Genomic DNA, 17,600 nt, shown 5'->3' on the forward strand with positions numbered 1-17,600 from the left:
GGTTGGGCTCCAATAGCGCTATTACGATACATGCTTGATGCTAAGATTCTCACATCATTAACTGTAACCTCTGCGATAATTTCATACAAATCACACAAATCTGTCTGGTTACCACAAGACGACAAAGATATCTGCATAAAAATTATCGGCAGGTTTACTCCGGGTTCATCATCTAATGCACGTCGTTGCACAACATTAATCATGGATCCAGCCAAATTAGACTTTGTTGTCAAGGACACAGTGGTGCGAGATGTGTTGGTGTCACGTAAAAATGCGTTCATGCAAGATAGAAAAAACGTAGGTACAATAATTATCTACTACGAGGGCAATTCTCAGTTTACTCATTTGTGATCATCTGTGTTGTCATACTCATCAGTAAGCCTAATATCGATGATCAGCAGATTTCCCAAATGATGCTGTTAGAGTCGCCAGTTTCTTTCTATAATAGTCGTAAGATGGCTCTTGTGAAACCATTTATCGAAGAAGACGTCAACTGGGGGTCATGGCAAATAAAACACAAACAAATACGTAAATATTCTGAACCCGCTGACGTCAAAACACCTGATGTTTATTATCGCAGTGGTAATTTATCAGAATCATCATCATCGCCATAAGTAAACTATCTAATCACGAGATATAGCACGGTCTGTCTTAACGGTCCAGGTGGTTCTGGTTAAACAACACATGCGATAGAATTATTTAAGAACTTGATTGTGTTGACGCCAACTCACCGTCTTGCCAGAGAGATGAGACAACGTGGTGTCAGCGCATGTACATATAATAGTTTCTTTAGATGGTGAGGTGATGCATGGACCCCCAAACAAATGGGTTAGAAATATATCCCGAGAATAATTATCTGGGATAAGATTTGTACAGTATCTAAAGATGTTTTCGAAATGTTTCTTGATTGGTTATCAGCAAAATCTACTGCAATTATCACGTGTGGCAATCATGGACAGCCTCCGCCAATTACAGGCAAATCACCACACGAATGGTTGATCAACTATGTTGGCCACTATGAAGAAGTTTTGTTCGACCATCGATCACAGGATGAACAACTACTACAACTGAAATCGTTAATCAGATTACAACCCGACAAAATTCAGTGTGAAATACTGCGTACCGTAATTTCAGAGACTCCAATGTCAGATTTCTGGAACTTACGACGCCCTAATGATCTAATAGTTGTATCCAGGAAAAACGTTCGTGATTCACATCAGCGTAAATTATTTGAGCTTCACAAGGAAACATTTCCTGATCAACTAGTTCCATTATGTTACCGACCAACAGACACACGCCGACAAAATATACTCGATATTCCGACGGCAAACAGAGTTTGCAGAAAACAAAAACTCGTTCTTGATATCCTCGAGGTTCCAGTAGAGGGTGTACAACAGGCGTTGTCATTATACCCATCATGCTGGACTCTGGGATGTGCAATAACAATTCATTCGTCTCGGATTAACAATATCAGATACTAATATCTGGATTGTCGATGATCGCATCGGATGATCAAATTTAGTTTATCTGGCTGTGTCTAGAGTAACAAAAATTATCTCAATTACACAAGGTTGTCTATATGATGGAGCTGCCAACAGCATCACAAACAATAACAGCGTCATCAGGAATTATCAAGGCAGTGAAGACAAAATTATCTGGTTATGCGAGAGATGAACAAAAACTATTAGGCCAGTTTGATCTTGATATTGAACTTATCAAGACGCTGAAACAACGACAAAAATAACCATTGCGCATGCTCTAACACAATAATGTTGTGGCAATATTTTCCTAATGATGTACAACAATTTACCTTGAACAGACTTGATAGTAGTCTCTGCCACATACGCGTAAATGTCTCTCTGACATGTCTTTAATGTAACAGACGTAGAGGAGCTTCGTTCCTGAACACATGTGATTCTTGTTAGAGTTTTTATTGATGCGGGGGGGGGGAGGAGAGTCCCCGCTAGCGTCTGCGACAATCTGGTGGTAGCTGGGTGTTTTCAGGAATTACCTGTAATTGTTCACACACAAATCCACGTTGAGGGGCTGTTGAATCTAGTCTTTATATTGGTGGCTGAATAGTAGATCTTACCATGCTGAAAAGTATGTGTTGTTACACTCCACACGGGATCAGTTGCTCTTGCTGCACCACCCTCAAGTTCACCAGGTTTATATAAATACCTCACTGTTACTTTATTACCCAACACGGGTTGTTGTAGCTGATCTGGTGAATTTCGTCGCATGTGTTTTTTTCACAATGGCATCAGCAGGTTTCATGTTAATTCCGCTCGTGACTTCGTTGTTTAACGCGGCCACCATGTGAGGTAACCTCACAACCCATTCACGAGATCTGTCCTGAACGTGTAGCAATTCGTGGGTATATTGATGTCCAAAGAGTCGATGTGCACGTGTTTGATTAAATCGCTCAATGATTGCCAGATCTCGATGTATCGCGGTGTGTCCACGTCTGATCTTAGCGTGTTGTTGCTGAATCAGTGTCGTTACTGCACCGAGAAATTCTTTGCCAGGATCCACCTGTAGCAATTGTGGCCAGCACAATGGTCCACGTTGATAAATCGTTCAAACGCTGCTGAGACCTCAGTTGCTGTTATAGACGATAACAGTTCAGCCTTTTTGTATCTGCTTACAACATCTACGACAGTCAACGCGTATTTGTATGTGCGCCGTTTATACACTTCATGTGGTAAAAACAAGATATCTGCCTGGTGAACTTCGTTGGGTGTGCTGACATGAAACTGTTCATGTTGAATCGTTTTGGGACATGGAAGATACATTTGCCATATTTGCCTGTCGTGATAGCCAATCTGCGGCTACACTTCGTGTGAGACCTTCTGCATCGGCGAGTTTTTAATTGCTGATGTACTTCTCCAGCATCCGATTCTACTATAATAAATCGACTCCATTATGTAATTGTTGGGGTCTAATTGCCAGCTCCCAACACTATTTTGCTTTTTATCGCCGTTCTTATCAACCAATTCGCGAGTGATTCTCTTATGTTTTTATTCTTTATCGAATTCAGCGTGTGAATTAACTTGACATCCGCGATATGTCATTGTTGTAGATCTTAATTTTTATACACGATTTACTTGTAAATGCCGGCGTGTTATTTCTCAACGTGGTTGCTCTCAGAAATTTCGTACCAGTGATTTTCTTTCATCGAACACAATATAAACTCATGATTATAAATAATATTATATCTGTACAATATGAACGTGATTGACTTTTCAGAAACACGTGAGCAAGCACCGGTTAAAAATCATCAAATGTTACCAAATTCTATTCGAGCTATTATAGTGGGTCCATCTGGTTCGGGTAAAACCCAGTTGATGCTCAACCTCATATGAGGTGGCTCAAATGGAAAAACTTTATTTAGTAGCGCCATCCGTGGATGACCAAAGCCGCTATAATGTTCTCAAGGAATTTAATAAATATGCAGCGGCAGAGGACGATGTTATTGAATTTATCACAGACATTGATGAAACACCGCCCGTCGATGATCTTAACGGGGATATCAACAGTCTCGTGGTTTTACGATAATGTCACACTTGACAAACAAGCAAATCCAGCCAGAATATTTTCACGGGGAAGACATAAAAACACGTTATTTACGTCACTCATCGGTATACTCAGATTCCCAAGTTAATTAGAGATAACTAATTTTTTGGTTATTTTTAACGGGGTTGATACACATACGCTGCGAAATATTTATACGACATGGTGTCCCGGCGACATGGACATAGGAAAGTTTAAAGATTTCTTCAAACATGCTCAGAAAACCCCGCATGGATTCATCACGATGAGTTTATGCGATCCAGCAACACGTTATCGAATTGGTCTAGATAAAATCTTTTATTAAAGAAATACATTTGTTGTATAATGAACCAGAAAAAAAAATATATTAACGAAATTATCTCTACGATCGAACAGTTGCAGCAAGATGGTCTTGCGGTTCAAATCGATGTTGAAAAAATCAACGATTATTTTGAGATGATACAGCAGCGACGTGAAAAGGGCAGATATACACTCGAGATTGAGTATAGATTTATCAAATTACTCCAATACGAAATGGAATTGTCATTGGCGATTTACACGAACAACATGATATAGCTAAATGTATTCCATTGGCAAGCGCGGTTGAAAAAATGCGATCAGATTTGTCTTGACAATATGAAACCTGAGCGGCTGTAAGTGCACGTGCGAAACAACTAAAGCGACTTGTGTTAGAATCTATTAAGACCCCCACAGAATGAGAAGAATATCCCAAACAACAACAAAAATTAACGGTAAAAAAATTTACGACAAAATTTTTTTGTTTTGTTTTGTTTTTATTTATTTGTCACTGGTCGAGAGAGGCCTCAGGGTCTGTCATGTACATACAAATTAACGGTCAATTCTTTACCACGTGTGTCCAATAAATTACCGTCTTGTTCGGTTAGACGAAAACGAATGCGTGATAGCGATGGATTATGACATCGTAAATAAACAGGATTAGTTGGCACCGATACAGTCAAATGACCCGGCGGGACATCTAGAGAAAAAGCTGTAAAGAATATATCCCTGCCGGGCCTGCCCTAATGCTTGCACAGACGCGGTATAGCTACCACCGACTGCGTCACAGACCAGATTTACAGAAATCGTCGATATGATGTTGATAATGTCCGGTGATAAATGACGATCACCACCTGCCGGATCGTTTTTATGTCGGAGAATACTTGGAGGGGTTGTGATTTCAACAATGCGGCATAGATCTTTGGAAAATATTTGTCAGTTATGTCATTGAGATCCTTCCTCATTTTATCGATATCCAACCCAGGTATTTTGAACGTACGCAATTGGTCTTCGGTGACTTTATAATGATCAAGAAATATTTTTTTAAAATATAATTGGGTTCATTACGGGCTGTTCTGATAATATTTCCTGTTAAATTTAAGGCATCTGCGTTCACACGGTTAAGATGTAATATTTACTAATACTTTTTGGGTTAAGATCATTATTCGGATATTCAATCACATACAGCTCAAGTAGCGCTCGTAGACTACGTTGTATATTTTCATGTTCTTTAACAAACGCGCTGGCGATTTCTTCTACTTAAGGAATTAATGTGCTATTATCTTGAATTGACCATCTGGGGAAGAGTCTATCATACTCTGGTTCTCTCACAAAAGTAAACGCTTTCAGCCAATAATCAGATCGCGTTGATTGTGGTGGTCCAGTATAAATCGGGGCTTCCAGCAGCCATCCCAGCACGGTTCTGATGAACGACTTATATATGTCAACGGCGTAATTGGATGCTGCCTAATCCCCACTGATATTTCTACGGCAGCACTCAACGTTGGTTCGTGTACTTTGATAGAGACCTTTGATTCTTTTCCTGTTATTGATTTGATTCTACGTTGAAGTTCTTCATTGATTTGTTCGATTTGATATGATCCTGTTGGGATGGTAACGACCTCCCAGATTGGGACTGTCTCGGCAGTTCATTCAGTGGTGGTTTTATGGGAGAATACTGGTGACTTGTTGGTGAATAATTCACCAAATAATTTTTCTCCGATATTTGGCCAACTATAATAAAGTCATAATTGTGCTGGATCAGATACACGTTTGAACATTTTTATTATATTCGCTTGATGTTTTAAGAAACGTTCCAACATTGATCAATATCACCAACGATGATGGGCGAGTTCACTACCCGCTATCTGCAGCTTGATTTATTATTTTACTGACACTTGCTGTCATCACTTCAGTGCTGGGCAGTTTTACTGGAATGTTTACTTGTGCTGAGCAGTTTTACATGAATGCTTGCTCTAGAATAATTCACATTCTGCTGTGGTTTTCGTCGTACTAATCGAGCGAGTCTGTCTTTGACCGCAGAAAATGCTTACCAGAAAGATTACCAACAGTGTCAATAGCCTTATCACGAACAACTTCGATCGCTTCCATACCTAATGTTTTGCAATCGGGATAGTTTTTGGTCCTATCCTTCTAAATAAACCTTGAACAACGTCACCGAGTCCATCTCCGTAGATCATTTTATAAACCGGTAATCGTGAATTTATCACCCTGATGCTTTCAGGTCTACGTTGGGCATTGTGTATAATAATGTTATTTTGTTATCGCCGAATTTATTTATCACTCACTATGGTAATCGTCGGTTTCTTCATCTATCAGCGCCCGATAGACGACACTGTCAATGACGCCACCGGTAAAAAGAAGCTTACAAATAGAGACTGCTTCATTGATGATTTCTTGCGAATTTTTGCCGGCTCATCTTCCACCAATCAGAATTTCTAGTCGATGAACATCAGCGAGGATGTTATTGGGACAAAATTTTTCCTGAATCACCGGTGATTCAGCTATCATATTACCACTTTGTTTCCTACGACGTCGATCGCGAGTGGCAAGGCCACTTCCGGTTGCTCCTTTATGTGGTTCTTCTTGCTCTACACGAGGCGGTTCAAATTTTAATCTTTGGTGATAATATGTCTCAAATTAATGGGGATACTCTAGCTTCTTTGATCTGTTTCTCAAATTCTTCAAATAAAGGCTTAAATTCACCACTAATCTGAGTTATACCATGATGCTTTCGAAAAATGAAACGAGTCCAGTTTTTTGTGACATCGGCGGTCTCTGGATCTAATAGTTTACTGCTAATTTGATATCCTGTTACAGCAACCGCTATACGGTTTTCTCAAAGTGGTTTCTTTGAAGGCTCCTGTTCTGGTTCTGGCTCGACAAGATCCCTTATATCACCAATCTCAACATGTGCTTGTTATTTACAAGACAGTGGGTAATTGGTAAGAGCGTTCAGATAAACTTTCGATCGGACTTCATGGGTTCGAATCCGAAAAACGTGATAGACACGTTGTCAGTGTCTGCGACAGATGCTATTACAGCGGAAGGCTCCAGCCTCGCCTCGAAAGTTAACCGGAGATTCACTAATAAATGAGAGGGGTTGAGGAGAACTATCAAAATATTATAGCAAAGTCATTATAGCAAAAATGCTAATAAAAGCATTAAAGCAAAAAATGCTAATAAAATATTCACATGAAAACATCATGATGTGTTACATATAGTTTATGTTACTGTTCGTTGGTCATTCCAACGGTTCGATGTATTTTTTTTGCGTCATTTATTTTCACCCATGGCTGGCTGCCCTCTTTTCTGTTGACCCCCTCCTTCTGCTTCCCTGTATTATGGGGAGTTGTATAGTTTTACGGCGTGAAATGCTGACGGTACGGAAAGTTAATGAAGAGAAACCATGCAGATGTCCGGTTTGAATGACAATTGGAAAGTTTTGAGATCTGTGGTCTTGTATTAATTAGAGTAAAATTATTTATAGAATGGACACGTTGGGCTTTCTAATTTACAACAGAAGTTGTATGGAAGTCTTTGGAATTCTTGGACAATTATTACTTCAAGCGGAATCGCGCCAGGGTTTGACATCGCTCGGTCAAGTTAAACCCTTGGATTGTTACAGTCAAAGTGCCTTAGAGCCAAGCGGAAAGAAAGTTAACATGGACATGGTATTATAGAGCCAAATGGGAATTTAACATGGACATGGTATTATAGAGCCAAATGGGAATTTAATATGGACATGGTATTATAGAGCCAAACGGGAATTTAACATGGACATGGTATTATAGAGCCAAATGGGAATTTAATATGGACATGGTATTATAGAGCCAAACGGGAATTTAACATGGACATGGTATTATAGAGCCAAATGGGAATTTAACATGGACATGGTATTATAGAGCCAAATGGGAATTTAATATGGACATGGTATTATAGAGCCAAATGGGAATTTAATATGGACATGGTATTATAGAGCCAAACGGGAATTTAACATGGACATGGTATTATAGAGCCAAATGGGAATTTAATATGGAGTTGGTCTTATAGAGCCAAGCGGGAATTTAACATGGACATGGTATTATAGAGCCATACAGGAACGTAATGTTAAATTTTTCGTCTGCAGTCCAACACACCACATATGCCATTCAATACGCAGTATGTAGTGAACAACACCGATTCAAGTGTACGGTTCCGTCTGGAGGACTCGAGAGAGGATCTGTGATTTGTATAGCTAAGTATTTTTGCTGCTAACTTAATTTATGGATTGTGGAAGGGTCTTGTTGCAACAACTGAATCCACGAAATTGATATCATGGGAATAATACACTAAACGATGAAATCACGAACGAGCTTCTAAGGAAAATGTAGTTGGATTTAGATAGCCATGCAGAAAGATTGGATGGGCCAAAAAGTACAACAGTAGTGTAAAATGTAATTTGTGAGACGAATATCATCTTATATACTTCCGTGATATATATGACAAAGCATAAAATCTCAATGAGCTCAAAATCAACCCCCCCCCCACCCCACCCCCGGGGCATAGAACACGTTTTCGGTTTTGAGAAGTTTTCGGTTTGCTTAGGTTTTCGAAGATGTGAAAAAGTATTTTTCTACGCGCTTTTATGATGAGAGAGAGAGAGAGAGAGAGAGAGAGAGAGCATACGTGTCAGTGTGTATAAGAGTATACAAAATTAAGAAAGTCAAATACATATATGAAAAATTAGCGGGACAATATAAGTTCCTTCTGAAATTCACATCCTGTCACATGAATAAAAGCAGTTGCTCCAACTTCAGTTTAGCGTATTGTCAGCCGTAATATGTGTCGGCGTGCGTGTCAAATTTTGTTTTAACAATGCATGCCTTTGGGACATTGTTGGGGTTTGTCTCACAGATGAGCCCACTACAGCATTAGCTAAACGTAATTAATCTGTTCCGGCGTGTGTCAGGAATTTAGCAGCTAAAAGATATTTCCAAGTTTAAAGAGGATCTGCTGCATAGATTTTACTTTGTTTGATACGAAACGTCACACATTTTGTAAATTAAGCTTATATTGATCTAATATGGCTGAAAATCACATTTAAAGACAGCCAAACTGTGACGTACGCAGGTGTTTCTTCGTCTAATGATGTGATACATGAAAAAGGTAATGATTAAGGAATCTAAACTAAAACAAATTCATAAATTATAATACCCTGCTTAATGCATCTGCAATCCAAACACTGCGCAGTAAAGAAATTTTCATTAATGCAATTGAATTGTGATTTAACAGTAACATTTCTTTGAGTTATGCAATGTTAATGACATAATAAACAGTTATTATATGCTCATTTTTCCCGTTTAAATGTACATTGTCTGAATCGTTCAGTACGATATTGCACATCATATTGCATTCACGTGCATAAAGAAGCTACTTTCTATTGTAAACAAACAATGGACGCAGAAGTCAGCACTTTTGATTTGTTAACAAATCATGTACGCTCGCGTTTTTGTTGATTAAATTTGTTTCCGAATGAAGTAAAGCAGATGTTTCGTGGGCTGCCACATACCAGCTGCTTTGGCACATTCCGCGTTAACATTTTTTGATACAATGTTTCGGAATTACCTGAGCCATGTCATAGGTTCTCATTCTTGATTACACATTTCGAAATTGTACTGTAATTTCGATGCAATTACATCCTCCTTACTGCAGTAATGTGCGCAGTAATAATGTTGTTGGGTAATGATGAATCTGCGTTTGTGTATTTAGTTTGGAATACGGCATACATTCAGTTACTTTGTTTCTTGTAGTGCATTTTGTTAATATAATTAAGCTTTAGGTAATTAAGAAAATGAGCATATAATAAAAAGTTACGGAATTTGTATGGGAAAATATGAACTCGTTTTGTTGGATGGATATACATCCCGAAAACTCGTTCATATTTTCCCATATAGGCATTAGCCTATAATTTCTGGTCAATTTCCAAAAATGATAACTTTATCAATTATATTGAATGCATATTCATTCTTCCATCATTAATATAAAATATTACTGTGATTTAAATTTGCTGCAAGCATTGACTGGATATTACCATCTAGGCTATAATGCATAATTAATCCAGCTTTTGTATAATGATTTTGAGACGCCCCTTATTCTCTCATATCAACTTACTTTAAGCCATTTTCCATATAGATTAGAAAAATCTAGCTCTATGGTACCTTTTGTCCTGTCTTCTGTGTCTTTCTCAGTCTTCTTCAACAAAATAATCTCGTGTGTACCGGTAGATTTTCTACAAATCACATTTCTTGTTCTGTCTTGGTTAATTTTATTGTTTACACTGCATTATGAGCTTCTCCGCATTTGTTCGAATATGTAAACTTTATTCCTGTGAACTATTTACAGAACTCAAAATGTCGTCGCCGTTTTTGAAATCTGGAAGTTTGACTTAGATTATCTAAGTCGATCCAAATATTTGGCATGTGCTTTATGGGTCAGAATTTTTTAAAAAAATTTTACGAGGTCTTTTACTCCTTTTGAGTTTCCTGGAATTTAACAAAATAATAATGCTAGAGCGATCCTTTAAAGTATGTTTCGGTCTTATGGGGATTATCCAAGCGTAAAATTGAAGCTTTGGATCGATATTTTTGTTCGGTATTCGGAGTTGAGGGTTACGGTTTACTGGGAACATATGATGATGTTATAAAAGGAAAAGTTATGCATTGAAGAAAATCAGGTCTTTCAGGAGGTTTCGTTTTCTTGGGGGATATATATATATATATATATATATATATATATATATATATATATATATATATATATATATATAACGTAGCCCTCTTAGTAAGAGGGGTGGTTAATTGGATTATTTGGCTGGCGTTATCTAGGGAATAACCTCCCTCGATTTTACAGCCCAGTTGGAGTGGAAAGATAGAATATCAACAGAGTACTGAGCAAGACTATTGGGAAGAAATAATTAATTATGAGCCTCCTTAAACAAGAAAAATAACAAAATTTGATCAATAACAATTAATAGCAGGAACTCCAATTCAGTCTAAGTTATGTAAACAGAACTAAATAGCAGTGTCTAATTTGGATTTATTTCATCATAATAACGAGTGGTGAAAAGAGCGCAATGTCCACGGCTGATTGCATCACCTTCCTCCCTTGACCGTGTATCAACGTCTTCCTATTTCCTCGAGCCTTCCTATTCCGAACGCTTCATCCCCTTCTGGACTTCTAGTCCTTTATTCTGATCTCGTCACTCTTTTCTCGGAATTCCGTCTTTGCACTATCCCGTCTCTTCCCAGAAAGCTTTTCCTTAAGGACAAAATTACCCCTAAATCTCTGTATGTACCACTTTCTACACGTACATAAAATCCCTCACTTACATTACTCAGAAGCATAAATAACTACCCGAACACTGCATAAATTCCGAACCAATCCGACAGAACATCACCCCCAATAGCGAGCGGCCATAAATTAACACGTGAGCAGTATATCTAACATTACCGTATCTCTTTATCTACGCTACCACATGCTCGATTATTATTGCATAAAATTCACAAAATTCTAGCTCACAGCAATCCCTAACTTACAAGATTATTCAAACATTACAAAATCAGACATAAATATGCTATTATCGTTAACTCACGATAATCAGCGTCGTCCTAACAGACAACGGAAATTATTTCATATAACCCTGTGAAATCATACGTATATGAAAACTTGGATAGCATACAATTAGTCAGTTCTATCAATGAACTAGTAACTGTAAAATTAAAGAGATACATTGCATAACAACTCTAGCATCAACATATTTGCATGAAATTGAATAAACGATACATAATATAGATCCTAGACATGTCAAACACATTTGCACAAACAACAATCAAAAATAGAAAATTACGTGAAAATTAAAATTACGTACCTTAATGTTGTTCTCTTTCAGAAATTATTTTATTACAAGACAGCCACCTGGTCCCCTTTTCTTGTTTAACGAGGAAATGACTATTCTTTTTAGGCTTCCTCGGAGAAGAGCTTCTCCTCCCTCAGGATTTTGGACTAAAGAATTTCGACTATGGTCGTCACTTTAAACTCACATTTCTACTAAAGTGTGCGCCTTAATTTACTCTGGTCAATCGTAAACAGCGGTTCATAATTTTTTCCCAAGATAAGCTTTTCTTTCTTAGACAGCCTAGAATCTCTGAACTATGGTGCATATCAATTTCCCTTTGAAAATTATTATTTGATATGGGTTCCTATCAAGTGGTTATGGTTGGAAGCTCAAAATGTTTACTTTCTCAGGACAGCGTTGCAATGCCCTGGTCAAATCTCGCTGAGTCATAAATGCTAGCCTTTCAAGTTTTAACACTGACACGGGGGCGGGGGTGGGGGGGGAGAGAAAAGAAGAAAGGTCGAAGTGACTCTTTACAAAGACTTTTCTGACTTAAATGTGATAAAATTTTAATATTCAATGTATTCAATTTTAAGGTTCAATACAATTCAAAATTTGACACTTTACAATATATACCACCATGTCGGCCAATTCTGCGCGTCGGGTAAGTCTGCGCAATGATACTTCATTTCTCTAAACATTGGATCACGTGTTATTTTCGGTCAAAATTCCATTTTGTATCAAGAAAGAAAGATCGTACTTTAATCAAGAATAGTGATATTCATAAAGTGTACAAAAATAGCCCACATTTCGATTCGAAATGCATATGAAAATGTGATTTCTAAATGTCAACATGAAGACCCACTCCATGGCCTTCTTGAACGTGTAACCCATCAAATCCTATTGGCTATGTATCTTTTAGAATCATACAAATAAATACACTATTTAAAAGATGGAAATGTGTACCTTAAAAAATGCTAAGTCTTAATTCAAGTTTACTATTTTTACAAGAAACTATCCCACACGTTCATGGTGAAATTTAGGAATCACATTTTCATATGCGTTTATACTAGAAACATGAGATATTTTTTGTACAATATGGGATATTTCTGTACACGTTATGAAAACATTTTCATCAATTCAAGGACGATCGTTCTTTTAAAAAAAAATGCAAATTGGATTTTCGACCAAAAAGAACTCGTGATCAAATGTTTACCGAAATGACTTATCGTTGCTCAGAATTACATTACACGCAGAATAGTCCGACAAGGTTGTTGTTGGGTTTAACGCCTTTTTTCGGCACAAGACAGGCTATACATTGCGGCCAGTATTAATGGTGGAGGAAGAACGCGGGAAATCCACGGAAAGAACCACCGACCCTCGACAAGCTACTGTCAAGCTTTCTCACATACCCACATTGGCCGAATCCGAGACTCGAACCCACGCTATCCCTAAATTGCAGCAAATACATTGTTTTATATCGAACCATCGTTAAACCCGGCTGACAGTATCGATGATATATATATATATATATATATATATATATATATATATATATATATATATATATATATATATATATATATATATATATATATATATTGTGTGTGTGTGTGTGCGTGCGTGCGTGCGCCGGCCAGTCAGCCTAGATCGGATGCCTCAGTGTGTCCTTGGGAAAGGACCTTAGCTCACAATTGCTCATTATGATATGAACAGTAATGAATTGAGAATACCATAAAATCCAACAACATTAAAAATCATTGGGGAGTTGTCTCTAATTGCGCGTTGGATAATAAGAGTCAAGTATATTCGAAATCTGTATAGAATATGCATAAATCAACCTCAGGTATCGTTGTACACACACACACAAAAAAAAAGAAACCCGAGTACATGTATTTAATAAATAAAAGGATTTAAACAATTCCGTGACAATACATCCCCCCTTAAAAAAGTGGTAACTTTTTTAGAAAAATCACGGAATGGTGAATATAAGCAATTATAAAAACATTCAATTTTGAATAATGAACGAAAACTGATCTGCTAATTACACCTTACTTAAATAATCAGCAACCACATTTTCTGATCCGCGAATCTCCTTGTTTCGAAAACTATACGGTTGCAAAGACATCGCCCAACGCATCAATCTTGTGTTGGCGACCTTTGCCTTGTTCAAGTATAAGAGCAGCTGATGGTCTGTTTGTAAGGTAAACTCCCTCCAGAAAAGGTACGTATAGAATTTTCCTATCGCCCATACTAAGGCTAGGCACTCCTTCTCAATCACGGAGTAGTTCTGCTCCCTAGAGAGCAATTTCCTACTTTTATAGGCAATGGGCAATTTCATACCCTCTTGCTCCTGTAGCAAGACAGCCCCAAGACCCGTATCGGACGCATCAGTCCTCAGCGCAAAAGTTTTGTTCAATTCCGGCAACTTTAAGATTGGTGCACTAACCAGTTTCTATTTTAAAGCGTTAAACGCTTTTTCCTGGCACACACCTCAGGGAACTTTTTTCGATTGCCCTTTTCTAGTCACATCTGTTAATGGGCGGGCAATAACCGCAAAATTGGGGACATATTTCCTGCAAAACCCAATCAAACCTAGGAAAGACCTTGTTTTTTAGTTTCTGGCCTAGGTGCATCTCTGATTGCTATTTTGTCAAGGTGAGGTTTCAATTGGCCTAGTCCACTTACAAGATGTCCCAAACATTTTAGGTTAAAATACTCTATGCTACATTTGGTGGGCCTAGCTGTTAGATTGGCAGTGTGAAGTCTATCGAACAGATCCCTTAATATTTTAACATGCTCATCCCAGGTATGTGTATAAACCAATATATTATCTATAAAACTGTCGACGTTTTCCATACCGTTTGACAGTTTGCGCATGAGACGAACGCATGACTCACCAGCGTTGACTAAACCGAAAGGCATGACTTTAAATTGATAAAGACCTTTGGGAGTCGCGAATGCCGTTAACTCGCGGCCATTATAAGCGATTGGTATCTGCCAATATCCTTTGGTAAGGTCTAACTTAGAAATGTGTTTGTGACCTTCAAACTTTGAAAATAAACTTTCTGTGCCTGGCATTGGTTCTGTGTCGAACACGGTGATTTTGTTCAGTTGCCGAAAGTCAATGCAAAAACGGTTCGTCCCGTCTTTTTTTCTGACTAACACAACGGGGGACGAGTACGGGGAACTGGAAGGTCTAACATTTTCCCAACTTCTTCGTTGATTATCTCCCGCGCTTTAAAGGGTATTGGATATCATTTAACCCTGATAGGCTCTGAGGTATTCAATCTGATCTCGTGTTGAAGTGTTGAATCAATTAAGTACGGCCTGGTTTGTCCGTAAACATGTACGGGTATTGGGACAAAACCTCCAAGATCTGGGTACGCTGACCCTCGGATAAATCCGGGCATACATTGATCTGGTGTATACCTTCTTTCCTTACGTCAATGGGGTATTCAAGGGGCATTTCTGTACTGGAGACGAATTCCGATTCGTCACACAACCTATCCTCTATGACCGCTACACATATTACATTCAAGACCCCCTTATCAATTGTTTGACTAAGTCTTTCTACGTAGTTTTTGCAAATTGGACCTACTTTCCATGTCACTACCAATTCCTTTGAGACAGTCTGACTAACCTTGCGTGAACGACATAATCGTGCTACATCACTGTTAACCTAGGGCCAATAACATTCCCGTAATACCTTAACCCTTGTTTTATTCATACTCAAATGACTTGCCATATTCGACTCGTGCGCCACCTTCAGTACATGCGACCTAAATTTCTGGGGAACAACTAGCTGCAAGAACTTCCTACCATCAGACGTAGTGTACTCTCTATACATGAAACCATTACGATGTAGAAATCTAGTGGACCCCCGTTCATATAGTTCTTCACGGTATCGGATAAACCTTTCTCCGCAGTTGCGCGTAAATATGCGTCACGTTCTTGTTCATTCGGAAATTCTTCGCGGAAGATATCGGTAATGGCTTCAGGTACTTTAACTTACGTAGAGGTTTGTTATCTTCCTTTACCTGAGCTCTGGTTTGCACTGCTTGGATGATCAGGAATCGGAAGTTGGACATGGTTGGGAGTCTAGATCACTATACAGTGCCAATCGTAAGTTGGCTATGCACAACGTTTCCACGGTTCCGGTCAAGAAAGGTTTTTCGATATCTATCCTTGCGACAGGAACGTGATCGATTGTTTGGTCTAGTAACATATAAGGCGATTTAAACCCAAGCAATTGGTCATCGCGGACGAGGCTCCGTTAGTAATAGCAGGGACGTCATTTCAATGTTTCACGGCAGGGAGGCAAAACTTGACGGGCTTGTTAATTTTCGGATATAGGCTACAGCAATTTTACAGCACATGTAAATTCGGGGGGGGGGGGGGCATGCCCCCCTGCCCCCCCCCCCAATGACATCCCTGCTTCCCACCTACGTGTTACAGCTTTGTCCAAAGATCAGAGGAACCCGCGAGGAAAGAAGCGTGTCCACGTGGAAAGACAGCAAGAAGGACATTGTCTGCCACATTTGATTGGATCGAATCAAAGCGACATCCAATCGGAATTGAGACGGCGGGTGTGATAATTATTTCGATCCGAATCATAACTTCTAACTAGCAAGCGAAAATCTAGTTCTCCTGGGAAGATTGCTGAGCATACAAGATTACCCCGAGAAAGCCATTCGCAATTTGGCGGGAAAACGTAGGAGATTCTGAGGAAAGACAAAGCTTCGCAAAGGTCAGTAAGTTATTTGCTCGATTTGTGCATAATATTACGGCATTGTAATTGTAATTATGTGTAGTATGTATACTTAATTATTAGGATAGTTTAGTGCGTAGAGTTACATTTTTAGTGTTTAATTTACGTGCGTATTTGAGACAAGAGTTTGAGTATTATATAGAGAATTATGTAGATTGTTAGCTTGTGGTCAGAATTAATTTGCCATTCGCTATTAGGTTACTTAGTAGTAAACTAGTGCATTTATTCCTGTGATATGTTAGAATTTACACAAGCTTGAATTGTGAATTTGGAAAATGGTTGAAGTGTGTAACATTAGTTAATATGGATGTATGGATATATCAGCATGGATATTTGATTATTTGTGTACTTTGTGTTGTAATGTAAAGAAATGCGTCTGATTGGTGTGACATTGTTTAGTATAATGGGATAAGGAATGTGTACTGATGTGACGCAATTTATTGATGTATGTATGAGAAGTAACTGATACGGTGCTTTTATTACGACGTTGTTTTACCATACAAGGACGTTCGAGTATTTCGATGTGAATAAATGAGTGACCAAAGAAATTTAATAGCCGTTATCTGATGACAGGCTGGGTGTAGTGTGAGATGAGAGGGCTTAGGAAAAGATTGTACCGTCCTTGTGTTTTCACAGGAAGCTTTTTGGGGGACAGAAATTCCGGTTCAGACAAGTCCCGAGTCTCTAAGAGGGGAGACGGAAGTAAGGCTAGCAGAACAGTCGGAGTCGACAAGTCTAGTCAGTATTGAGTCGAGGAGGAGGAGGAAAAGGAGTCGAGGAGGAGAAAGTGGAAAAGGATGAGTATCGAGCAGTCGGTGGAGAGAAGGAATTTGGAGAAAGTCGGTGGGAAGAGAAGGAATTGGAGGGATAGGAGAGAAGAATACACATATGAGTAGAATACAAAGACAGGTGGAAAGCTATCTCCCACTACAAATCAAAGGATGCAATAGGCTATCACAAGGTCGAGTGGAAGGAGAGTACTTGGGAAATTTTAATCATTTTATTATTGAATTGTCATTAAGTTATTATTAGTTAAATTTCACTTTTTTATATTCACTCATTTAACCGTTAGCATTGCTGACA

Source organism: Sinohyriopsis cumingii, chromosome 2, assembly GCF_028554795.1.
Source record: "Sinohyriopsis cumingii isolate HCF-2022 chromosome 2, ASM2855479v2, whole genome shotgun sequence".
NCBI lineage: Eukaryota > Metazoa > Mollusca > Bivalvia > Unionida > Unionidae > Sinohyriopsis > Sinohyriopsis cumingii.